The 27,122-nt window shown below is 43.6% G+C and overlaps 1 protein-coding gene and 1 pseudogene across 2 annotated transcripts in view; one reads left to right on the forward strand and one right to left on the reverse strand.

Moving 5' to 3' along the window:
- FRMD4A (FERM domain containing 4A) overlaps window positions 1-27,122 on the reverse strand; it is an 852,768-nt gene that overhangs the window by 225,251 nt on the left and 600,395 nt on the right. The gene's annotated exons all lie outside the window — the stretch shown is intronic.
- LOC102860275 lies at window positions 21,933-23,428 on the forward strand (annotated as a pseudogene).

A 27,122-nucleotide genomic window follows, 5' to 3' on the forward strand; every position in this document is an offset into this window, starting at 1 on the left:
GGGGGTTAAGGGACAGGAGAGGGTGACCCGTCAGTGGGAATGATGGGAAGTCGGGATGCAGTGACCATCCCAGTTACCACTTTCGTCTCCTACCTGTCCCTTCTTGTCAAAATTGTTTTATCAAGACATACTGGGGTCACGACAGGGCCACTGGAAACACTTTACTTGGAGACTTGGGGGTGAAGTGATTAGTGTGCAGCGTGGGACACCCCTGACCTCCTCTCGTCTCCAGTGTCACAGCCCAGAAACAACCTCGTCTGGGGATTTGATTCTCTGGCTTCTGTTCATGCCTATTCTCTTTTTAGCCTTTGTAACTGCCTTTTTGGTGGAGAGTTAATATATTTTGCATTGAGAATCACGTGTCCTTTGGTAGCGAGAGGGACCATCCCAGCCTGTGGCCCTGTGGCAGGAAGGGCCATCTGCTGCGAGGCAGAGCGTCCATCAGTCAGGGAGCTGTCACGCTTTGTCCCTCAACCCTTCATTCCTCACAGGAAGGGTCAGATGACAGCTCAGGTCACGGACACAAAAGGGATTTTGTTGTCTGTGCCGCTGCCTTTCAAAGCCTCTTGGACAGCTGCTTTTCAAAGCAGTCAAGCATTCAGGATGATAATTGTGTGAGAACAAGCAGGTGGAAAATGAATTATAATAAAATGGACCTTACTAACCAGTGGGTAACCAGATTCATGGTGGTAAACAAATAATCCTGGACCAAAATTAGAGTTCAAAGTTCTTGTCCTGGACTTGGCTGGGTGCAGAATTCCATGGTCTGAGAGCAGAGAAGCTGGGGATACACAGCAGACACCCAACTGCTTCACTTAATCTATTTTCATCCCCTGCAGACCAGTATGAGGGCCAGAAGGAATACAATCCCAGCATGGCCACCCAACATTCTTCTGAGTCTTAGACTGTCAGAATGACAATGTTTTTTGTTTGCCTGTTTACTCTATTCACCAGGAGACCCCGAGTGCTGTACATGAAATGCACTTCACCGCTGACCAAAAGGCTTTGAATCCACCCGGAGGTATCGCAGAGCAAAAGTCCTGGAGACCTGCTTCCATGCAATATCAGCTTTCGAAAACATTACAGAGAATACCAATGGGATCACCATGATTGAAAAGGGTTCCCCTAGGCGCAGAAGGCAGGGTGCTGGAGGAAGAACTAAGTTTGACCGTGTATGTTCAGTACAGATTCATCCTGTGTCTGTGTGTGTGTGTGCACATATACATCTTCCCACTTGCTATTTTTCATCTTACATCTTTCCATCGGATCTCTTTCAGTTGGACAAAGAGACACAGAGAGAGGAGCCATGCACTCATACAGCTTCCTCTGAGTTTATAAGGCAAACACAACTGCTCTGGTATTCTAATAAACTCCTCTGAACGATAGCAATCTTAATGGGGACCTGGGCATTTTATAACAGCATCCAGGTCCTTGTGAGTAAGTGTGAAGGCTCTTCACGAGTTGTTGTAGGATCATGATCAAACATTCAATTTCTAAGAGCTTCAGTTTCTTTTCTAGAAAACGGGCACATCTAGCACTGTCCTTGTGGAATGTTGTGAAGATTAAACAGGGCACTGTACGCTAAGTGTAATTTAGTTCTTGATGTGTAATTATTGCTTGATGCTTGTTAATTTCTTCCACACAGTGTCTGCATTTTCTCTTCTACATCCCAGCCTCTAGTAATACCCTCACTTCCTGGTGGCTTCTTTGGGTAAGAGTTCTGTCCAGTTGCCACCCTGGAAAAGCACCCTGGCCTTCACTGGAGGAGGGGGGCGAGCTAGTCCTCCATGGTTCTCATACTTGGCTAAAGATTGCCTCTGTCAGGATGCTTCCAGTTCAACAATTCAGGACCATTCCCTCTTTTCCTTTCTGGCTGAGCCAGAAAATAAGCTCTTGGCACACAACCACCCAGACAGACTTTCACTACCCTTAAAAACCTAAACCAAACCCACTGCTGCTGAGTCATTCTCGTACACGGTGAACCTTTCATGGGTTTCTGGAAGCTGTAAATCTTATGGAAAGGGATACCCATCTTTCTGCCAAGGAAAGGTGATAGATTTGAACCACTGACCTTTTGGTTAGCAGCCCAATAGGTTATATATTTTGTACTACGGCTTCCTTCTTAAGTGAAAAAAAAAAATCCGTTTCCATACAGGTTGGTTTTTTTTTTCTGTGCCACATAATAAATTGTTGTAAGGTACTAGAGAGTGAAGTATGATGCATAGAAGTGACCCTATGAACAACAGCTCTGAACCCTGTCCTGTGCCATCCTCATCATCTCTTACACACTTGAGCCCACTGCCTCAATTCCTGAGTCAATCCATCTGGTTGAGGGTCTTCCTCTCCTAAACATAGTAGAGTAGTAGCACAGAAAAAGACAGAATAAAAGGGAAAAAAACCCATCTGAGTGTTTCTAATGCAGTGTTGTTCAATACTAATGATTCTGCAAGAAACATGGTGGTAAGTATATCAGTTTATGTTGCAGCTTTTATTGCTCTGGAATATATACTCAGTAGTAAGACTACTAGATTAAAGGTATTTCTATTGCCAACTTTCTAAGGAAGTGATGCACTCCTTTCCACAGTTCACCTGGGCAGTTTAATAAAACACTTCCAACATCACTACTGAGAGCCTTGAATCCCACGCTAGGTGGTCTGATTTAATTGACTTTGGGTGGGCCTAAGAAATCAGCCCTTTTTAAAAAAAAAAATTCCTCAATTGATTGGGATGTGCAGCTAAGATCTGAGATTGTACTCTACAAGAACCACTGTGTGGTAGGGAAACACTGATACACAATGTCACTGTGGTTTACAGAGCCTTCACATACATGTTCTCTTAAACCCACATTCATCTCACGCGCACTATGTACTGGACAGTGCACACCACAGATACCAGGGGTCTGTGATCAGAAGTCTCTAACCTTAAGGACTTGACTGTGAAGCCATAACAACTGGCAGCATTAATGGGGCACCTGCCTCCTGACAGGTAGCGAAGAGCCCCATTTTAGAAACATCTGCCAGCTGTAGGGTCTCAAGCAAATGAAATTCCCCTCTCCTTAAAATGACAAGGAGCTCTGGTCCACAGGGACTTTCACTGGTAAGCCAAAGGTAATGCCCCTGTACTAGTGCACATTCATCAGTGGCTTCAAAGCAGAATGATGGGCAGTCTCCTCCTGTGTTGCTTACAGCCTTGGAAAACCACAGAAGGTCAGTTATGAGTTTTGTTCTGACTCCACAACAATGACTTTTGAACATTCTGTTGAGGCAACCAGGAGGCTAGGTGGGATCTCAGGGTAAATGGCTTCAATTTTCAGGGGTTTACCTTCAAAGAGGTGGGTGCTGCCCTTCCCAGGAACTGCCTGTGCTTTCTGGAGAGTGAGTTGGTATGAGTGCGAAGAAGCACCCACTGCCATGCTGATCATTTTCACTCCAAGAATGCACCACTGCCTCAGGAGTGGCTAGTAGCACAGAGATTATTTGTGGGCTGGTAAATGATTAAGATAGCAGTTTAATCCACCAGCTGCTCTGTGGGAGAAAGACAGCCTTCTACTGTTAAGATTTACTCAGAAGCCCAAATGGATGGTTGCCATAAGCAGGAACTGACTTGATGGCAGTGGTATCTGTTGTTAACAGTGGAAGAATCTCTTTTGAGACAACTCTGCTCTATCTTGGATCACAGGACTAGGGGAAAAAACGAACTCAAATCACAGAACCTCTTAGGAAATCTCACTTCAGTATGCAACGGAAGAGTGCTAAGTATAGTGCCTTAAACTTATTTGTAGTTGTTGTTGTTTTTAAGTGCTGCCAAGTTGTAGATGACTCATAGCGACCCTATGAACAAAAGACCTGGACACCTGTACAATTTTCATCATTTCTCCATGTTCATAGAGGTTCTGGAGGCAAGCCATTCCAGAAGTGAATGCCACTCCTGCTTCCAAGCTTGTTTTAATCGGGGAGCACCACCAAACACTGTCCACCAGGGGTAACCAGTATCACATCAGTGTCACAGTGTTCAGCATCATAGCAACCATGAGTTACCTCTGTACAGTAAATGGACTGACCAGTGCTATACCACTTAGAAGAATGTTTGACCAAAAACAATTAAAACCAGGCCTGAGGGCTGCTGATTAAAATCACCCACCTTTGGCTTTATGAAAGGGTATTTTGCAGGTGATGTTAAGCACCTCTTTCTTTCTTTCTCTCCCCTAAAGAGGCTATGATATAAAATTCTTGGAGGAAAAACTAACACAGATTTGAAATTCTGTTCTGCATTTCCCCTCTTTTGATAAAGATTCTGTTATGGAATCTTTGAACATGATGTTCCATAATGGTAACTGGTCACCAGTCATTCTCTTGGTCTCATGGTAAAGGAGGCAGTTGTTCATGGAGACTATTGGCCACGTGCTCTACACTCTCCTTCTATTTCTGATTCTCTTTTTTCCTCTGTATTCCAGGTGGATAGAGACCAATTCTTTGGTTTGGATGGTAATTTGCAAGTTTCTAAGGCCTCATACACTATGTATCTAACTAGGAGTCAGAATAGAAGCACTAAACATATTATTATACCAATTAATGGTGATGTCTCATGAAGTTATAACCTTAAATCTCTCAAACAAGAAGCCATATTCCATGAGGTGCTTGATTACACAGAAACAGTCTCAGGTGCTACCCCCTTTCTGTTGCTGTTGTAAATCTATCACACATCATTTGCCAAGCTGTGCAACTCTATCCCTAATCTACATGATATTTCCATGCCATTTACCTCTTTTCGCCTGTTTCATCCCATCCTAATACACTTTGTTCTATATACATCTACCTTTTGTGGTCTCTTCAGGTACCTGGGGCCATGTGATATTTGTCTTTGAAACCGTGTCTGTAGCAATGGGCGTACGCACAGCAGAGCCAGAGGACGGTGCAGGGCAGGGCAACACTTCCTTCTGCTGTCCATGCGGTGGCTGTCAGTCAGCACTGACACGACATCACCTAACAACAGCAAGGTCTTCCAGCTCCATCCACAGTGAGTAAAAATGAAACCAGCAACGTCTTCAAAATGTCACCAAGAGTGAGTGGACATGAACCAAAAAGAGGAAGGGATTTATACAGACAAGCTTTTCTAGGTTTCCCCTTTTTATTGTCTGATCCTTCATCCAGTGTTGCATGAATACATATCAAAAGTGCATGTTGGCACTTTATATAGCATAATAAAATTGGAAGAAATATGCTCACTCAACAAATAAAACACATGCTGTGCAGTAAACATATTAACCACTTATGAGAGTGAATTTTCTAGTGTCAATTTGGGTAGGCTGTGGCGCCCGGTTTGGGGGAAGCTGTCTCTAACAGTTGGTGACTTCCCATTGAGCTGATTCTGACTCCTGGCTACCCCTACAGAGCAGAACTGCTACATGGAGTTTTCTTTCCTGCCATTCTGCAAATACAGATTGCTAGGCCTTTCTTCCACAATGCCATTGGGTAGATCAGAACTGCCAACTTCTATGGGTGCGTATGTGTGTGCATAGTTGTCAATTCAGAGCTGACTCATATATGACCATCCAGCAAATTTTCAGAGATGGCAAATTATATGGAAGGAGACTGCCCATGTTTTTCTCATGGAGCAGCTGGTGCATTTGAACCACCTACTTCTGAGCACACAATGCAATTCCTTTTCCACTAGTCCACCAGAGCTATGTTTTAGAATAGCAGTAGAGCATTTGTGCCACCAAGAAATATGTGATCAGACGGGCTGGTCTTAAGTAAAGCAGACCACCCTCCACATGTGATGGCCTCATCTGATCAGTCAAAGGCCTTAAAAATAATAAATTGATGTTTTTCTTGGGTTATATTTTGTGTCCAGACTGTAAGTAGACCTTTTGCCAGAATTCCTTTACATTTTTCATCTTCTGACCTATGGATTTGGAGACATAAGACTGAAGACACTTCAAGCCTGTGACCTAATCTAGAGATTTGGGATCAACCCACGTATCACAACTGTGTAAGTCAATTAATTAATCCCCCCCAAATACATATATATGAAGGTACATATAAATACATGCACACACATATACGTATGTATATATACATGTACATACACATGCACACATATACATTTCTTTTTTACTGGTTCTGTCTAGTTCTGTTTCGCTAAAGGACCCAAAGACCTTGCTTCATTGAAGTTTAACTTTAAGGGCATATTTTTCATTGGGAAGCCACCGCCACTTTAGCAACAAGGGATTCACAAATTATGCACTGGGAAAATGGAATCTTCCTATAATCATGCTCCTAGGTTATTTACTCAAATGAACTGAAAACATATGTCCACATAAAATCCATACAAAAATGTTTATAGGTACCTTATTCATAACTGCCAAAAACTGGGAGTAGTCAAGATGTCCTTCGATAAATGAGCGGATAAACAAATGATCTATAAAATGGAATGCTATGAGTGGTTAAAAAAATGAGCTATCAAGCTATAAAAGACACGGATGAGCCTTCAATGCATACTCCTAAGTGAAAGAAGGCAGTTAAAAAAAAGCTACACACCGTATGGTTCCAAGTACACGACACATTTTGGAAATGGCAAAACTATGGAGACAGTAAAATGATCAGTGCTTGCCAGGGATGCCAGGAAGGGAGGGGGTGAACAGATGGAACACAAGGCACGTTCAGGGCAGTGAATCTGTTCTGTAAGCTACCCCAGTGGTGGGGACAAGACGTCATGCATTTGCCAAAATTCACAGAGCTGTACAACGCAAAGAATGGCCCCCAATGTAAACAACACACTCTAGTGAATGTATCATTCCTGCCTCATCAATGGAAACACGTGTACCACATGAATGCAAGACAGACATAATAGTAGAAATGAGACTGTTGGGGCAAAGGGTTCGGGAGAATTGTCTGCACTTTCTACACAATTTTTCTGTAAATATGAAACAGTTCTGAATAGTTAAAAATGAAAATATAATCAGCATTACGCAGATGACACAACCCTGCTTGCGGAAACTGAGAAGCACCTGAAGTACTTGCTGCAGAAGGTCAAGGACTGCAGCCTCCAATATGGACTGAAGCTCAACATCAAGAAAACAAAGGCTCTCACCACTGGGACACTTTGCAACATCATGATAGATGGTGAAGTGATTGAAATTGTTAACAGCTTTAGTTTTTTTGGCTCCACAATCAGCACTCTGCATACCAGGAGCCAGGAAATGGAAAGACAAATTGCATTGGAAAAGTCTGCTGTCAGAGACCTCTCAAAAGTACTGAGGAGCAATGATGTCAGGCTGGAGACTAAGGTGCGTATGATACAGACCATGGTCTTTGCAATCACTTGCTATGTATCAGAGAGCTGGACAATGACTAGGAATGATAGAAGGAGAACTGATACCTTTGAGCTATGGTGTTGGAGAAGAGTATTGAATATATACCATTGACTGCTAAGAGAACAAACAGATTCACCCTGGAGAGGGTGCGACCAGGCTGCTTCTTGGAGTCAAGGATTCTGAAGCTTTGTTGAACATATGTTGGCCATGTTGCAAGACGGAATGAATCCTTGGAGATGGACATCATGCTTGGGAGGGTGGAGGGACAGTGCAGGAGGGGAAGAACCTCAATGAGATGGATTGATGCAGAGACATAAGATTGGCACAGGATAGAGCAGAGTTCAGGACTGTTGTACATAGGATAGTTGTGAGTTGCAGGCAACTCAATGGTACTTAACAACAACAACAACAACAACAACAACATTATATAAAGGTCCCTGAGTGGCACAGTTTATGCTAGGTGGTTAATCAGAAGGCAGGTGGTTCAAACCCAGCCACTGGCACTGCGGAAGAAAGGCCTGGTAATCTGTTGCCAGAAGACATTACAGCCAAGAAGACCCCAGGGAGAGGTTTTGCTCTATAGCACACGAAGGCACCATGAGTTAGTTAGAACGGCTTGATGACAATGGGTTTTATGTTTGAGTATTGTTTGTTTAAAAGCAAAATTTCTCACCTAGACAGTCATGAATTTTCTGTGAAAAATCCTTGGATCTACTCTGTAACACATGGGGTTATCATGCATTAGGACTGACTCAGTAACAAAGGGTTTTATGTCATTACAGAGAATACTTCATTTTCTGTGCAAAGTTTTCTTTGAACTCAACAGATCAAGCATTTTTAGTGGCCCTCAATATTATTTTGTGTACTTAACAGAATATCAACACAGTATTGATAGTATGTGCCTGCATAGAAAGTACTTTTTAAAAAGTTTGTTGTACTGAAGAAAAACTCCCACAAAATCAAGAAAACCTGAACCCAAAGTCATGAACTATTTTTTAAAAATAACTTTTCCTAGAGTATCTTTGACAGGAAAATTTCACATGGTTTGAAGCATAGCTCACGGTCTTTGGCCTCAACAAGGAGGTAAACATCATGCATAGGCCACTTGAGGTGGCATGCCCTGTTCCTCGTGCACACCAAGTATTATTTCCTCCCTCACCCCGGAATACTTAAGACAAAAGACTGTGCAAAAGAGCTGACTATACATTTGCCTTTACTCATTTTTTTCCCCTGAATAAATTAAGGCGATGACATTGAACAGCAAGCCACAGAAATAATCAAACTCTGGAGTTCCCTGGAGCTAGGACCTAACATGATACATAACAGAAAGACACCTGTCTTTCTGGTAATTAAAAAACAAACTGAAGTTTGGATTAAGTTTCTTGACAAAGCTACTGGAAACAATCAACAAACAAACAAGGCTCCCTGGACTTTTCACTCATCACTTGCAAACCGCAAATAAAGACAGCCATTCTCTTTAGCCTGGGGCTCCTGTACTCACATTTCAAATCATTTCCTTTACATGGGAGTCAGAGGCATAAGAAAACTAGATGTCTGGGCAGAAAAGTTTCATAACTCAAAATTTAAAAATAACAAAATTTTGATGACCTTTGATTATTTACTTTTCAATACTTAGTATTGTTCCCTGGGTAGTATAACTTGTTGACACTGGTTAATGTGGTCTTGGTTAACTAAAAGGTTGTACATTTAAGACCACCCTAAGGTGCCTCAGAAGAAATGTCTGGCAAGTGGCTTCCAAACATTAAGCCACTGAAATCCTATGTGATGTAGCTGTGTTCTGAAATACAGAGCCATCACGAAATGGAATCAATTCATCAACAACAGGTTTTATTTTAATTTTTTTTTCGCCTCTCTGCGAGAAATGACAACTCAGAGCTTCCCCATACATTTAAAGGCAACTCGTGAATTGCCTTTCAAATATCAGAGGAATGAGGAGAAAGGTGAAATATGGATGAAGCCATTCCTGCTAAGCTCAGCAGGTCAAATACCTACAATGATGTGTGCACTGGTAACCACAGTCTAACAGCCATCCCATCTCCGCCTGAAGTGCCCTTCTTCAGGAATTTCCTCCACTCCTAGGACTCTTCCTCAGCTGTTTTCCTGACTCTGTACTGTGAAGAACTGAAACCCTCCACACGAGCTCCAGAGAGACCTGCTTCCCACCACAGCACAACAAGCCCTCCAGGACTGGGTAACCCGTGCTGTGCTCCAGACCCAGAACAAACCCACCAAGAGTCCGGGGGTAAGGAATGGAAAAGTCAAACATGTTTGCTGTTGTTTCTACAAGTATCCTGAAAATTGCTCACGAATTTTCCCAAGAGTCTGTAAACACCCATGGACCACGCCGTTGGGTCTCTTTTCCAGAAGGTTCAACAAGAAATGCTACCGAGTGGCTAGGGTCTCCGATAAGCTCACTTGTAGTTGTAAGACTATGTTTCACTGTCTTCACAGGGATTGCAGCAGCAGCTGCTGCTACACGTCATCAAATCAATTCTGACTCACAGAAAACCCATGTGACAGGGTAGAACTGCCCCATCCCCTGGATTTTCTAAGCTCTAATCTGTAGGACAGCAGTCTCCAGCTCTTTCTCTGGCTTTCAGTTAATAGCTAAGAAAGATATTAATCATTGTGCCACCAGGGCTCCTTTCACAGAGATAGACAATGTCAAAATCACCACGTGGTGCATGTTACATGTCTAGTTTTTGAGATATAATTTTTGTCTTGGTCAAGGTGGATACTCATAAACTTTTTTTTTTTTTAAACAGAGATGTACACGTTGTTGTGTGCCTTTAAGTCAGAACAGGCTCATAGCTGATTCTCCAGTGAGTTTTCAAAGGCTACAAATTGCACGGGAGGAGATAGCCCATATTTGTCCCACAGAGCAGCTGGGAAAATGGAACCATCTGCCTTTGAGTTAGCAGCACAACCTCTGACCCACTAGACCACCGAAGCTTCATGGATGAAAAACGGGCAGTCTCCTCTCATGAGATCTGCAGCCTCGAAAAACCCACTGGAGGGTCAGCAATGATATTGGTTCCAACTCAACAGCAATGAGAAACTATGGTAAAAATGGAAACCTTAAAAGAATTGTATGTAGAGTAAAATTAAGCTGTTATCCCACCTTTGATCACCAATCCCAGGTTTTAGAGACTCTTCAGAAAGCTGGCTAACATTCTGGGCTACTAATTTAAAAAAGTCATTGCTGTTGAGTCAGAACTGATTCATAGCTGACCCTCCAGTGGTTTGCAAGTCTGTAAACCAAACAGGAAGAGACTGCCAGTCTTTCTCTTGTGGGGTTACAGGTAGATTCAAACCGCCAAACGGCTCTCTGCCTTTGGGTTAGCAGTGAAACTGGACAGACTACACCATCAAAGTTCACAGAGGCTAGAAATCCAGAACACTTAGAGACTTAGAGGAAAAGCTTGGGGACCTACTTCTAAAATATCCAGGCACCCAAGACCCTGTGGAACACACACACTGGGTGGCTGTAAGTTTGAGCTGGCTTAAAGGCAACTAGTTTCACAACGACATACAAAAGTATATCCAGGGTTCTTAAAATTAAATCCCCAAACAGACGGACATTAGGAGAGATCTTGTTCCCAAGTATGTAGTAAGCTGGTTTGAAAATTACCAGATATTTAAACTGCAATGTCAGTTCTCTTAAGGAAGCAGTCTCCGGACACAAATCAGTTCAGCCTCCCCTGAAATATAACCCTGCCTGCAGACATGAGCTCAGCCCTTTGTTCCTGATCAAGGAGTTAGAAAAATGGGGAGCAATCAAGCCCCTTACCCCAGGCCCCTTTCAGCTTCTCCAAGTAAGTATTCATCTCTGAATGGTCAAAGGGTACCAGAATGTGAAAGCTTGCCTTAGACAGAAAACTTTTTTGAAGAGCCTGACTCCATCCCCCAGGGCACGTGGAGGACTAAATTGATGTGCCTGAAATTCCTGGAACGGGGACTAGTCTGAAGATTACAAAGAACACTGACAGGAAGAGGAGCGCGGGCCCACTGCAAGTGACGAGCGGACTGCGGTGGGTGATGCTAACCACCACACACTTCCAGAAAGGCTATTAAAAGCGAGTGAGTTATGATGGAATACTGCACAGCAAGCAGGAGCAATGGTTTTGTAAATCATTACCTAACTTGGGAGGGACTGGAGAACATTATGCTGAGTGAACTAACTCAGTCTCATAAAAACAAATAATGTATAAGACCATTATTGTAGAACGTGTATGAGGATCCAAGGGGGGATGGGGGGGGAGTAGAGGTGTGAAGATGGGTGGAGGTGGGGTTGGGGTCGGGGTTAATCATAGAGTCACACAATTTATTGGGTGGAGGGAGGGGCGGGTTAAGGAAATGGGAAAGATCCAGTGTGAAAAGCAATGTATTCAAACTTTTGAAGTAAACCAGTATAAAAGAAAAATTTTCTTTAAAAAAAAATAAAAGAGGGTGATTTAAATGAGTTCAAGAGGGTGTCAAATGGCTTTTTACACTACTAAGGTTTACATCCCTCTTCTGAGACCACCCTGCCCTCTCTCTCACTTCTGAGACACTCTCTGTTCAGTTTTTTCCTTTAGTTCCTCTTTAGCAAAAACTTCACCTAATGTACTTTGGGCATCATGTGGTGAGGGACCATTTCCTGGAAAAGGACACTGACGCTCAGACAAGCAGATGGTTGGGGAGGGAGAGGAAGACTTTCAAGGCCACGGGCTGGCACAAGGACGGCAGTGATGGGCCGAAGCAGAGAGACTGTGAGGATGGCGCGGGTTTCATTCTGCCGTAGAGAGGACTGAGATGTGTCAGGGTCAACTTAATGGTGCCTAACAACGCCTTCAGCAAGTGACTCTTGGGCAATGGTTCATTCCCTGTGATGGCTAGCATGTGCTCAGAAGACAGAGCCCCACTCCATCACCTACCTAAGATCTCAGAGTCACGCTGTCAAAAGGGTGCCTGGGATGGAGGTTCTCAGAATGGAAAAGGAACGAGGCAATTTTCATTTATTTTTCAAAATGCATTCATTTGGCAGAGCAGCAAACTACAGGGAGAAGAGCAAAGCTTTGGTATCACCCTCAGAAGCGTCCCAGTCCACTTCCTTCCCAGGTAGAGTTGTGTGACCCTTAGTAGTTAACTCTTTATACCACACTTACCTCAACTCTATAGTCCCACAGCCATTGAGTCAATTCAGACTCAAAATGGTCCCTCAGGATAGAACAGAACCTTTTCATAGGGGCTCCAAGGCTGTTAATCTTTATGGAAACGGACAGCTCATCTTTCTCCCTCAGAGGGGTGGCAGGTTCAAACCATCAACCTTTTGGTTAGTAGTCATATGCCTTAACCACTGCACTAACAGAGCTCTTCCTAGCTATGTAGCAGAAGTAACCATAGTTTCTTCTAGGAACTATGTTGTGAAGTTAGGAACTTATCAGTAAAGAAATTATAAATAAAGCATTTGTAGGGTGCCTGGCATGTCTATTACTCAGTAAATAGAAATAATTTTTCTGTATTGTCACATTTTTTAATATATGGTTATATACACTTTATGTATTTTTCTTATTCTTATTCATGAAGTTAGTAAATATTTAAAGAATGCCTATTATGCATGCAGCATGACACAGTTCAACACAGAATTCAAGATATTAGTTCTTTAAAGAATGGAAGTCCATTTTGTTGGAAGGAGCTCTCATGTTCCATTTTCTTACAAGGGAGCTCTGGGTGGCTGAGTGGTAAGGAGTTGCACTGTTGACCCCAAAGGCAAGCAGTTTAAATCCACCAGATTCTTTGTTGGAAAATGAAGGGCAATTTCTTCCTATGAGATTTACAGGCTCTGAAAACCAGCTGGAGGGCCAGCTATGAATTGGTTCTGAGTCAACAGCATATAGCAACATCTACATTCTCCTTCCAGAGCTCAACAATTTGCGTGACAGCTTTCCTGGGTAGAAAAGAGGTGGTACTAAAACAATTTTTTTGTTTGGTTTGAAAACTGAGCCTCAGAAAGTCTACATGGTTTGCTCAGAGACACATTCCAATCAAAGGTGGAAATGAAACAGAACACAGATCTTGACTTAGATGAGGCTTTTATCAGATTGTAATTCCATTGACCTTAATAGACTGCACATCTCAACAAGAGTTTATAGTCTGGAAGGATGTTCTTCCATGGCTAGGAAAGCCTGGGGTGGCTGGAGAAGCAATGGCCACATATTAGGAGTACTGACCTCCTTTCTGACATTGTACAAGTGGGTCTTCAGGTCTCTGCAATGATGGTTAACAGGCAAGTGCACCCATAGATCAGATGGTAACATAATGTGAGACATGAAGCAAAGAGCTCTGGTGGACTAGTAGTAAGAAGCAGCACTGTAATCCCAAAGGCACACAGTTCAAAGCCACCAGCTGCTCCATGGGAAAATGATGAGAAATCTCCTACACAATCAACTGCCTCTGAAAACCCGCTGGAAGGTCAGCTATGGGTCAGTCCTGACTCTATGATACACAACAACAAAAATATGAAACATAACACAAAGCATTCTCCTCATGGAGGATCTTCTGGGATTCACTTTTCTAAGGAGCACATTTTTTGGAATATTGTTTCAGGGAATGATTTACTCAGGAGTTTTCTTTTGGGAGCATCACCCCAAATCCCTGGATACAAGTTCAAATTAACCAAACCTTCTCCTTTCTCTACTTTTTAATATGGTCACAGAGCTGGGAAGACTCTTCTTACAAGCACACTGAGTTGACTTTGACCCCTGCAAGCCCTGGAGACTCAAGTCTGGAGTCCATGCTTCTCCCATGACAAGCACCAAGAAGCCAAGAATTCCAGCTAAGCTTCTTGATCCTGTCTAGTGAAGTTTTTTAGAGCCATCTATAGGTTAGAAAGTCAGCAGTGGGGGCACATATGACAGTTATAAAGGATCAGAGGGTCATGCTTTTAGCCCCTACTCTTTATACAAGCATTGTTCAGTAAAACCAGATCAAATCAATCAAAAATTTAGTTGCCATAAAGTTGATTCTTCTTTATGGTGATCCAATGTGTTCAGAGCACAACTGCATTCCACAGGGTTTTCAGGGCTATAATCTTTTGGAAGTTGAAATAGACAGCTAATGATATTCCATCCCTTGGGGTAACATTGTTGCTCAATCTTGTCTATGTGTTGCTCCTGGCATACTCTCCAGGAGCTCCTACTCCCGACAGCATGTAAGTACATCCATCCAGAAGGAACTTTCATGATGGTAAGTGGTCTTCCATCAAATCCCAACACCATACTTTATCTGCTAGTTATTGTTGGTGCGTGCTGTCAAGTCAGAACCAACTCAGAGCTGACCCTCCAGCTAGTTTTCAGAGGCAGTTAAGGAGACTGCCCATCCTTCTCCCATGGAGCAGCTGGTGAGTTTGAACCTCCTGTCTTCGGGAATGCAGCACAGCTTCTTACCTCTAAGCTACCAGCGCTCCCTTTCTCTGCTAGAGGCCCCCTCTGGTTTCTTGTAGTGCAGGACCCTTTCATCTTTCTTTGATCTCTACCTTCTGCTTCCTGTTCAGACACTGTCGGAGCAGGCAGGAATTTGTCTGGTGGTCACTATGGTCTTCTACCCAGTCAACACTTGTAAAACGGGATCGAGGAAGGCTGTGGGCTCAGCTCCAGCACTGTCAGTGTGAAACGGTGACAGCATGAACGAGTGCCCACCTGCTCCTGAAAGAAACCTGGCATGGCCCCACACCACACCTGCCTGGGCCCTGGCTTTGCTACACCTTCCAAGGGTTCCTTCTCAGCGTCAACAATCTCTGTTCCTGAAGTACCACGTCCTCTTTGCAAAACTGTATTATAAGAGGCATTTCACCCTTTGCCTAAAAGACAGGACATAATTTTTCTTCTCTAGCAAATTTTTCTTCTCTACAGAGCTTGGGCATCCTAATAGGTGATAAGGTGCCCTATAAACACAAAGGCAGACAATTGCAATGCACCAGCTTCCCCCAAGGAGGAATATGAGCAATGTGTGATTCTGTGTGATTTGCAGCCTCTGAAAACCTACTGGAGTTGGTTTGTGACTCCCTTGCATATAACAATAAGGAGTCATTTCTCTGTTAAAAAAACAGACCATAGAAAACTATCTCTGAATTTGTCTTTGTTAGGTACCTTCAAGTTAACTCCAATATGCAATGACTAAATGAAACCCTATCTGATCCCGCACAAGTGGTGCAGGGTCAAAGCCTGATGGGGCACCCACTATGACACCCCACCTCCCTGAAGATCTTCCTCCCTTTTGCTCCCCTGCTACAGTATCAAACACATCATCTTCCTCCTGGTTTTGGCTCCTCCTGAAACACACTCAAAATGTGTGAGATGAAAGCTCGTCATCCTCATTTTACAAGAGCACTGTTGCTATATTTCTTCCAAAGCAAATTTGTTTGTTCTTTTTGTAGTTCACAATCTATTTAATATTCATAACCACCACCATAATGCTAGGCATCAGTGCTTCTCTGTCGTCCAAGATTAGAGGAAGACACATTAAAACCTGAAATATTTCTTATGACACAGGCTTGCTTGCCAAAAATGAAGACTTGAAGCACCAGACTCTATAGCTTTCAGTACCTCAACTGAAAAAAAAAATAGTCCATAGGTGGACTAATAAACAATATGATAATAAACCGAGGAAAAAACTGAATTTGCCAAGGATTTAATTTTACTTACATTCATAATAAACACTGAGAGAAGTAACAGTCAATATATCAAAATGGCATATTGAATTGGGCAAACCTATTGCAAAGGCCAGTTTTAAAGTGCTAAAGAACAAGGATGTCATTTTAAGGACTAAGGTGAGCCTGACCTAAGGCATAGTACTTTTCTATTGTCTCATGTGCAGCATGCGAAGGAAAATTTTCAGTCTCTATACTTAACAAGCAGTCCATGGTACCCTCAATACTCTTCTCCAGCACCACAGCTCAAAGGCTTCAATTCTCCTTCTATCCTCCTTAGCCATTGTCCAACTCTCTGATGCATAACAAGTGATAGCAAAGACCATTGCCTGTATCAGATGCACCTTAGTCTCCAAAGAGACACCATTGCTCTTCAGTACTTTGGAGAGGTCCCTAACAGCAGACTTTCCCATGGCAATACGTCTTCTAATTTCCTGGCTACTGGTGCTGAGAGTGTTGACTGTGGAGCCAAGCAAACTGAAGCTGTGAACAATCTCAATCTCTTCCCCATCCATCCTGATGCTGCCAATGGACTGCTAGGAAAACAAACAGATTCATCATGGAAAGGTCAAACCGGGCTGCTCTTTGGAGGCAAGGATTCTAAGGCTCTGTCTGACATACTTTGGACATGTTGCAAGGAGGGACAGGCCCTTGGAGAGGGACATCATGCTTGGTAGGGTGGAGGGACAGCACAGAAGGGGAAGGGCCCCTATAAGGTGGATTGATTCAGTGACATTGGGTAATCGGGATGGGTGTGTCAGAGATGGTGCAATTGGCACAGGACAGAGCAGAGTTTAGGGATGCTGTACATAGGGTCGCTATGAGTTGCAGGTGACTCGACAGCACATAACAACAACAACAACAACATACTTAACAAGTATCAAAAGAAGATGGAAGTACACAGAGTCACTGTATCAGAAGGAATTAGATGATACAGAAGAATTTAATGAAATAACATATGAGCAAGAGCCTATGGTGATGAAGGAGGTAGTTCAAGCTGCTCTGAAGGAAATGGCAAAAAACAAGGCTCCAGGAGTTGATAGCATATCAATTGATTTATTTCAACAAACAGATGCTGCCCTGGATGTGTTCACTAAGTTGTGCCAAGAAATCTGGAGGACAGCCAGCTGGCCCACTGACTGGAAAAGATTGATATTTGTTCCCATTCCAAAGAAAGGTGACCCAATTGAGTGCGGAAATTATCGAACAATATCATTAATATCACATGCAAGCAAAATTCTGCTGAAAATTATTCAAAAACGTTTGGAACAGTATGTCAACAGAGAACTGCCAGATGTGCAGGCTGGATTTAAAAGAGGTCATAGTACTAGGGATATTATAGCTAATGATAGATGGATCTTGGCAGAAAGCAGAGAATACCAGACAATGCCTATCTGTGCTTCATTGACTATGCAAAGGCTTTTGACTGTGTGGATCACAACAAGCTATGGCTGGCTCTGAGAAGAATGGGAATCCCAGAACATTTGATTGTGCTAATGCAAAACCTATACTTGGACCAAGACACAACCCTGCTCACTGAAACTGAGTAGGACCTGAAGCGCTTGCTGCAGCAGAAGGTCAAGGACTGAAGTCTTCAATATGGATTGAAGTTCAACATCAAGAAAACAAGGATTCTCACCACTGGGCCAATTGGCAGCATCAGTATGGATGGTGAAGAGATTGAGATAGTTAACAGTTTTAGTTTACTTGGCTCCACACTCTTGGTAATAGCAGCCAGGAAATCAAGAGATGAATTGCATTGGGAAAGTCAGCTGTGAGGGACCTCTCAAAGAGTACTGAAGAGCAACAACCTCAGGCTGGAGACTAAGGTGAGCCTGATCCAAGCTATAGTCTTTGCAATTGCATCAGAGAGTTGGACAGTGAATAGGGATGATAGAAAGAAAATTGATGCCTTTGAGCTGTGGTGCTGGAGAAGAGTGTTAAATATATCATGGACTGCTAGGAGAACAAACAGGTTTGTCCTGGAGAGGTTGAAGCCAGAATACTCCATGGAGTCAAGGATTCTGAAGCTTCATCTGACATACTTTGGGCATGTTGCAAGGAGGGACTGGTCCTTGGAGAGGGACATCCTGTTAGGGAGAGTGGAAGGACGGCGCAGGAGAGGAAGACCCTCAACGTGGTGGATTGATTCTGTGAGTAGAGTGGTGGGAATGAGTGTGTTTGAGACGGCAAGGTTGGCACAGGATAGAACAGCATTTACAACTTTTACACATAGGGTTGCTATGAGTTGCAAGCGATTCGATGGCACATAACAACAACACTTAACAATGCACCATTAATTACTTTTTTAGTAAACCCATCTCTTTCCTGGCTTATTGCACTTTGCCTTCTCAGAGGAACCTTGGTAGTGTAATCGTTAAAATCTCAGACGCTATCTAAAGACATCAGTGGTTCAAACATACCAGTTGCACTATGTGTGGACAATGTGGCAGTCAGCTCCTGTAAACATTTACAGTTGCCTTGGAAGCCCCGTATGGGGCACTTCAACCCTGTCATATGAAGCCACTCCAGAGACCACCTCAATGACAATGGGTTTTTAGTTTGTCCTCTCTGAAATATGTTCTTTGTACTTGTTGGTATTGATGTTATATATTACAATATATTTATTATTCATCACCACCACCACCACAATTTTAGGGACCAGATTATTAGGAATGTAGATTATTTTTGTTTAGATTATAGACTCCTGAAAGACCAGGTCATTGTATATTTTCCTTTGTTATACAGTCAAAATAATGGACCTTAACTATGACACTGCATAAAAGTCATCTGGTGGTGATTAATACAATGAACGATTAACAAAACTTTTGGGAGAAATCACCACTTCCAAAGACATTTAGTGAGGTCTCCATTTATTTAGTCATCTATCTGGAGAGAAGACAAAGGATATGATGTTTATCAGAAAGTATTATTTTGCATTATCTTTCCCAATAATAATCTTAGCTAGTTGGATTCTTGCCACAAAAACCTTCACCAAAATATAATACATGGAAAGGTCTCAGGCTTTCCATGAGGCCCAGTTAATCTGGCTTTGGGCATAATTTGGATTCTTCTTTCTCCTTAAGATTCTTGGAAGCTGTGAGCTTAAGACATCTGTGTGTTTCCAGATAGACAGGAGGCTATGTCAAAGAGGCCTGCTGGACCCTGACCCAACGCGAGGTGCACATGATAGCTCACTGCACAAACCCTTGGCTCGGGGGAGAAGTGCCATCACTTGTGTCTTACTGTGGTTAAGATGAGGGAGTTGTTGTTGCTATGTGCCGTCGAATTGTTTGCGACTCATAGTGACCCTATGCACAACAGCCCTAAACCCTGCTCTATCCTGCGCCAACCGCACCGCCTCTGACACACCCATCCCGATTACCCCAGTCACCGAATCAATCCATCTCATTGAGGGTCTTCCCCTCCTGCGCCATCCCTCCACCCTCCCAAGCATGTCCCTCTCCAAGCACCCGTCCCTCCTGGCAACATGTCCAAAGTATGTCAGACGAAGCCCAGAATCCTTGCCTCCAAGGAGCAGCTTGGTTTAATCCTCTCCAAGATGAATCTGTTTGTTTTCCTGGCAGTCCATGGTACATTCAGTACTCCTCTCCAGCACCACAGCTCAAAGGCATCAACTCTCCTTCTGTCCTCCCTAGTCATTGTCCAACTCTCTGATGCATAACAAGCGCTTGCAAAGACCATGGCCTGTATCAGGCGCACCCTAGTTTCCAGAGAGACACTGTTGCTCTTGAGTACTTTCGAGAGGTCCCTAACAGCAGACTTTCCCATTGCGATATGCTTTTTGATTTCCTGACTGCTGGTGCCAAGAGTGTTGACTGTGGAGCCGAGCAAACTGAAGCTTTGAACAATCTCAATCTCTTCGCCATCCATCCTGATGCTGCCAATTGGTCCAGTGGTGAGAATCTTTGTCTTCTTGACATTGAGCCTCAGTCCATACTGACACAACAGACAAGGGAGTAGCTGACACCAAACACCAAAGCATGCCTCCGGTCTGAGCCAGGGTTCTGGCTTCCACTGTCTAAGCAGCATCTGAGGGCAGTGGCTACCTTCTAAGCCAGAACACAGTAGAATGTCTCTGGGCTACACTCACTTCTCAGGCCCCGAAACCAGCCACTCACTCCAGGCAGCAAACCAATGCTCCCCTATAAAATGACGGTGCCAAGAGCACCGCGGCCTTGAGAGGCTCCATAGGTAGCAATTCCGCGCATGTCGCTGCTTCTCACAATGTCCTTCCAAGCAGGGTTATGACCCCTTCTGGTCTCTTTTCTACTGCCTTTAACTGTCTGTCTGTCTCTCCCTTTTATTTAGCCCATGTAGGTTCTAAGGCTTAAAAAGGCCATGTGTTCAAGGTTATGAAGAGAAAAAGTGCTACCTTGAGGGTTCAAGTCCATTCCTGTGAGGCTTTCATGCTCTGGAGCAGTAGGACTTGCTATGTAATTTGAGGTTTTTTCAGGTACCAAAACCAAAGCCAAACTCACTGCCTTTGAGTGGATTCCTTCTCACAGCAACCCACCGTCGGCCTCTGAGGTGGTAAATATTTAAGGGAGGAGACTGCCCAGCTTTCTCCCAAGGAAGGGCAGGAGGACTTGAATAGCCGAGTTTTCAGCATCATACAGCTAAGAGCTAAGAGGTGTCTGGGGCCAACAAAAGCCAAAGCTGGTAGTTTTTTTAATAATCAGTTTTTCCTTTTTTTTGTACAATGGACTACAACTGAGAATAGTTTATTTGCTTCTTTTTTACACATAAACGAGACCAACTGTAGTACACTGAAAATTTAAGGTTATGTGGTTTCTTTTTAATTTTTAATTTGCTACCTCATCATTCATTTGTCCATCCACTCAGTGACACTGAGTAAACTCTTCGATGATAGCAGCTGCCAATGATGGGAACCCCACTGTGTGCTAGGGACTAGGCTTGGGCTACCATCTCTGTGACTATAACACTACAAGTTGATTATGATTATCACTGTTGGGTGTCCCTGAGTCAATTCTGACTTGCAGCAGCCCCATGTGACAGTACCACCATTCCACTGCATTTCCTAGGCTGCATTCTTCACAGAAGTTGGTAACTAGATCTCCCTCCCATGGATCTGAGCTGTTGAGTGGCTTCTAACCATCAACTTCAGCCAGCAATTAATCTGAGCAATTAACCAAGGCTTAACAATAGGACTCCTCAAAGTTACTTATTATAATCTCATTTAGCAACAAGGAAACTGAGACATATATATTTAGCCAAGGCTACATACCATCTACATAAGAAGAGGAAACCAGGACTTAAAATTTGGCTCTAACTTTATCGGAAGTGTGAGCTTTTCCCACATCAGTATGGCCTAATTAATATCCAGTTCATTCTTCATGGGTCAGTGGTGAAACAAGAAAATAAGATGAACAGACACATGGGTTTGTTTGCTGTTTTTTTAATAAAGTTAAGTATAATTTTAAAGACTGTTTTAAAAAAAACCTTTCTTTTTTAGTGTTAATTTTTATATAAAGCAAATGAAGATTAAAAATAGAACTATTTTTAAAGGATTGATTTGTCAAAAATGAAATTATTTTTAAGTTTTACAAAACTAAGCCAAACCAGTTGCTATGCAATAGATTCTCTTGCATGTTGACCTCCTGTGTGTCTGTGAAGAACTGTGCCCTGAGGGCTTCAATGGCTGTGTTCTACTGGAGTGTGCCTTCCCAGGTGCCTCTGGATGGATTTGAACCACCAATCTTCTCGTTAGCTGTCCAGGGCTGAACCATTTGAACCACCCAGGGACTGTTTTAAGCTTACTGTTGCTTTAAATCCCAAAGTCTGGACTTGCTGCCCTGCCCCACCTCTCTCTGAGAGCTACTGAAAGAAGCTACAAAGGGAGAACGCCATCCCGAGTCTGCTACCATGGCCGATTACTGATTAGTTCTCATCGGCCATGGCGGGAGTGCCTAGAACCTGGAGAAACACTTCAGTGCCTGGCATGACACTGGCCTGACCCTGCTGGAGCATGAGGAAGCAAAGGGCGGTAGACAGGCGCTGTGAGATGCTGGGTATGAGTATGACATCTACCTTCACCTCAGTGCAGAAGGAAGTGATCTGGATGCTCTGATGGTGCCGAACGTTACTGACCAGATGTGGCTGCCTGTAGGGAGGATCTGACACCTCAATGAGCAGCATTATGGGCTCTGACAGACCTCAGCAAAGCAGAAACTGCTGCCAAGCATGGTGATACTTAGGTAAAGACCTGGAGGCGCTCCTATGATGTCCCACCACCACCGATGGAGCTTGATCCCCCTTCAACAGCAACATCAATAAGGATCGCAGGCCTGCAGACCTGACAGATGATTAGGGACCGTCCTGTGAGAGTATGAAGGACACTATTTGCCAGAGCCCTGCCCTCTGGAATGAAGAAATAGCTCCTCAGATCAAGGAGAGGAAATGAGTACTGACTGCAGCCCATGGCAACAGGCTTCGGAGCATCGTCCAGCATCTGGAGGGGCTCTCTGGAGCTGAACCTGCCCACTGGAATTCCCATTGTCAATGAACAGGACAAAAACCTGACACCCATCAAGCCCATGCAGTTCCTGGGTGACGAAGAGACAGTTCACAAAGCCATGGAAACAGTGGCTGTTACAGCCAAAAAGCGATGCCAAGTAGGCAGACTGCTGGCCTACGGTGCACCCTCCCTGCCCATCCTGTTCCTCTGCACTGCTCCCCTCATGTTACACAGACCACATTTGTGGATATCTTTGTTCATAGCTGCGGATAGGGGCCCAGTGGCTCCAATTTTGTCTCCTGTACACTTTCTTCCTATAGTCTGACACCTCAGGGCCATTCATACAGAATGACACCTTGGGGGCCATGGACCTCGGTCCAGGGTGTACAAAAAGGCTCTTCTCATCCAAAAGGGATAGTGACTCCAGGGTTTTGGCTAGTAGCTTGCTTACAAAGAACTTATTTGAATAGGGGATAGAGAGGAAACACGTGATCTATGACCAATAAGGGAAAGCAAGAGAGCCTATTCCTGTTGCCAGGAGCCAGCGTCCTGTTCTGTTCCGTAGTGAGGTCATCCCAGGACACGCCAGTCATTCCAGTGGAAGATGAATGTAACTGTTGTGGTGACAAAACAGTTTTTCCTCCTTGACCTCATAGAGTTGGGGTGAATCCTGAATGTGTGCATGTTGCATTTTGCTTTACAAAAGAAAACAAAAAATACATAAAAAGACAAACACTTTCTAGGGTGTCTGGTGGCTGTTGAAATAACACCGCCAGGTAAGGTCAGCAGAAAATAAGCGATGCCTCTCTCACTGTAGGATGGGCTCCTTGACTTCTAAGGGGCTGGAGACCAGCCTGCTGTATATGTCAGAATCCTTCCGTTGCCTTCCTGTCTGCAGGAGTGAGATGTCCATAGACCATGTCCAAATGTGTCTCCACTGTGTTTCTGAATCATGTTCCTGTTGCTGGGCCCTGCCACTGGGCCCAGTGCTCAGTTAGAACATAACTATGTTGGTGGTACTGTTAGGCATTGTGGAGCTGAGTATGACTCATAGCGACCCTGTGAACAGCTGATCTGAACCCTACCCTATCCTGTGCCAATCTTATCATCTCTGACACACTAGACATCTTTTTTCCTAGATCAGTACAATAAAGGAGTGATGCACAATACTTATAAAACAACAAAAAAGCTACAGAAAGACACTCAGATCTTCACCCCCCTCTAAGTTAAGATGTTGGTGCCCTCATACCCAGTGTGGTGGTTAAGCATGCAGGCTCCAGAGGCAGACAGCATTAGGTCAAATCCTCGCCCTGCCATTGGGCCCCAGTCTTGCATTCAAAAGGTTGGGGATGAAGCTCAAGACTGCATTAGATGTTGATGCTGCAGGGCTCAGGACCACACTTTGAGAGTCACTTGTTTAAAGCAATCCTATTCACTCCATGCCTCCTTCTCAGTTCAGACATGAGTAATGGAAACGGTGTGGTCTGGGAAGGGACAGGAACTAAGAAGACTATCCATGAGAAAACTGGCCAAGAGAAGAAAAAATTTCCTTCCTGTCTTTGAACATGGTTATGTGAGAGGTGATACCTGGTGGTTTATGTAGCCACCCTGGGACCAGTCTAAGCATTACAGGTGGAAAGGACAGTCAGGAAGCCTGTGGAACTTGCCCAGAACTGACAGCATTTGATCCCATTGTGCTCAAGCAAAATGGAACTGTGTGGAAGGATTATAGCTTTTTTCCCCTGGAACATGAGTATAATTTGGTGAATATGAGAAAACTGCTGTTAAACTAGAGGTTACATTACAGCACAATTCTGTACAGTTTATTCTTAAGTGAGTGAATGTGTGAGAATGTGTGAGCTTATGTGAGTATGTGTGAGTTTGTAAGTTGAAGGAGTATGTATAAGAGTGTGAGAGTGTGTGTGTGTGTGAGAGAATGAGTATGTGTGAGTAGGTATGAGTAGTTGTGAGTTTGTAAGTTGAAGGGATATGTGTAAGAGTGTGAACGAGTATGTGTGAGTACATATCAGTGTGTGTGTGTATGTGTGTGTGTATGTGTGTATTTGACGGTGTGAGAGAGCATGTATGAGTGAATTCATGTGTTTGTGCATATTTGGCAGAGCCAATTTAATGCTGAGGACACTTTGCTATCAGATACGTTGGTTTCTCTGTCATTTCATTAATATCCAGGTGGTTGCTGTTGTGATTGCCTTCGAGTCAATCACAATTCATAGCGACCCTATGAACAAAAGGCCTGAAGCCCCTCTACAACTAATGACATTTACAAAGTTCATAGAGTTTCCAGAGGCATGTTGCTTAGCAAGCGGGTGCCACTCCTGCTTCCAAACCTGTCTTAGAATGTTATTATTTGTTGAGTCAACTGCGATGCATAATGACCCTATATATAACAGCTCTGAACACTTCCCTGTCCTGAGCCAGTCTCACTACTTCTGACACACCAACCCTCATCACCCCAGTCACTGTATCAATCCATCTTATCCAGGGTCTTCCTCCCCTGGGCTGTCTGTCTAGCCTTCTGAGCATGAAGTACCTCTCCAAGAACTGATCTCTCCTGGCCATGTGCCCAAAGTAAGTGAGGCAGAGCTTCAAAATCCTAGCCTCCAAGGAGAGACTTGGTTTCACCCTCTCCAAGACAGACCTATTTGTTTTCTTGGCGGCCCATGGTATGCTCAAGACTCTTCTCCAGCACCACAGCTCGAAGGCATCTCTTCCAGGAGGTAGGTGAAAATGCAATAACTTACCTACATTCCCTGCCTCTGTTACTGACAGGAGGTAAAATGTACTGGAGAACTAAGGTCATTTCGAGGATTATTACAGTCTCAAAATACATTTGTATTCAGCATCCAGAGCGCAATCCACTCTATAAATCACTGATAGTTCTAAGAGAAAGAAGGATTTTTAGAATTACAATGCATGGCCCACTTTATTGTACTAATATATCTTAGGATCTATAAAAAAATTAAAAATTATTGTAGTCATCTATTATTACTATCACAGGACTTCTACATAAAATTCAAAAAGTTTTTTTTCCTACGAGAAGAATGTTCTTGGCCAGTTCTGAACTGGCAGTTAGGCATCATTTCCTGAGCAACGGGCTTCTCCAGCGAGTCATCCAAAACATCTGGGATCCCAGCAGCCTTGCCAGTCACATGCTCTCTGAGGCCTTTCTGAGTTATACACACCTGAAAGTGCAAACCCATTTGTCCCTTGCGCACTGTGAGCTCTGTAAAGGACGCTTCCCCTATTGGAACTCAACTGATCAATACACAAACTTTACCACTTGTGCTTGTGAGCCATCAGCTGGGAAATGCAACCATCAACATTATTCACCATCACAAGAACATGGAAACAGGCCAAATTTCCAGTGACAACCAAATAGATTGAGAAATTGTGGTACAGTCACACAATGGAATACTATGCAGCACTCAGGAGCAATGGGTTTGAAAAATACTACATAACTTGGGAAAGACTGGAGAGCATTATGCTGAGTCAGCTAACTCAGTCTCATAAGGACAAATTCTTCAGTATTATATATAAGACCATTATTGTAAAAACAGAAGGGTAACTAGTAAAACATGTACGAGAACACAAGTGGGGAGGGGGCAAGTGTGGGTGCGGCGCAACCACAGGATGTTTCAAAGGGCTAGTTTACGCTTTTGGGTCTTGTGAGGAGGCTCTGGTGGCGGAGTCCACAGGAATTGTGCTGCTAGTCCAAAGGCTGCACATGCCTGGTGGTTCGAATCCACCAGAGGCTCTATGAGGGGGAAATGGGCAATCTCCTTCCTTATAAAACAACCTCTGAAAACCCACTGAGGGGTCAGCTATGAGTTGTTCTTACTTGATGGCAATGCATTTGAGTGTGAGTCTGTTTCTGTGGTTGGGGCTAACAGCTGTCACGCTGCTTCTGACCTGTGGCGACCCCATGTGTGTGGAGTAGAACTGCCCTGGAGCATTTTCAAGGTTGTGTCTTTTTAAAAATAGATTTCCAGGGCTGCCTTCCTAGGGGCCTCTTATTACAGCCTAATGTCACATGACAGTGGTCCATTTCTATGTAATGGGGCTTCAATGGCATTAACTGGAAAGCAATAATGATTACAGATACAGTTGTTTTTAACAAACAAGGATGCAACCTTCAAAATATCTTTGCAAGAAATGTTATTTCCAAGAATGATGAATGATTAGTATGTGTAGACACAATCTAAAGCTGAATTTGCTGACCTCGATGCCCATATGCCTGTCTTCTTCATGACACATGGACATGGACATGGAGAGCCTACCTGTCATATGACAATGCCACAGGAGTTATATGGCCTTGGAAGGATTAGCAGTGGTAACAAGCATTCATGAAAATACCAGGGCTAATGTACCAGGAAGCCTGGAAGGTGAGGTCGATAAGTCATCTCTGATGGACAGCTCATTACATCAAGCAAATTCACATGGAAGTCTATAAACACTCCATAACGACTTGGATGGAACGCACCATAGATCAAATTATGTAGCGTTTCACAGCCCCCAAAATATTTTTCCCATAAGACCAGAGATAGTGAATATTCCCATTTCACAGATTAGGTAGCAAA

The sequence above is a fragment of the Elephantulus edwardii genome, unplaced genomic scaffold (assembly GCF_000299155.1).
Source record: "Elephantulus edwardii isolate Elephantulus edwardi_28Jun2011 unplaced genomic scaffold, EleEdw1.0 scaffold00139, whole genome shotgun sequence".
Lineage (NCBI taxonomy): Eukaryota > Metazoa > Chordata > Mammalia > Macroscelidea > Macroscelididae > Elephantulus > Elephantulus edwardii.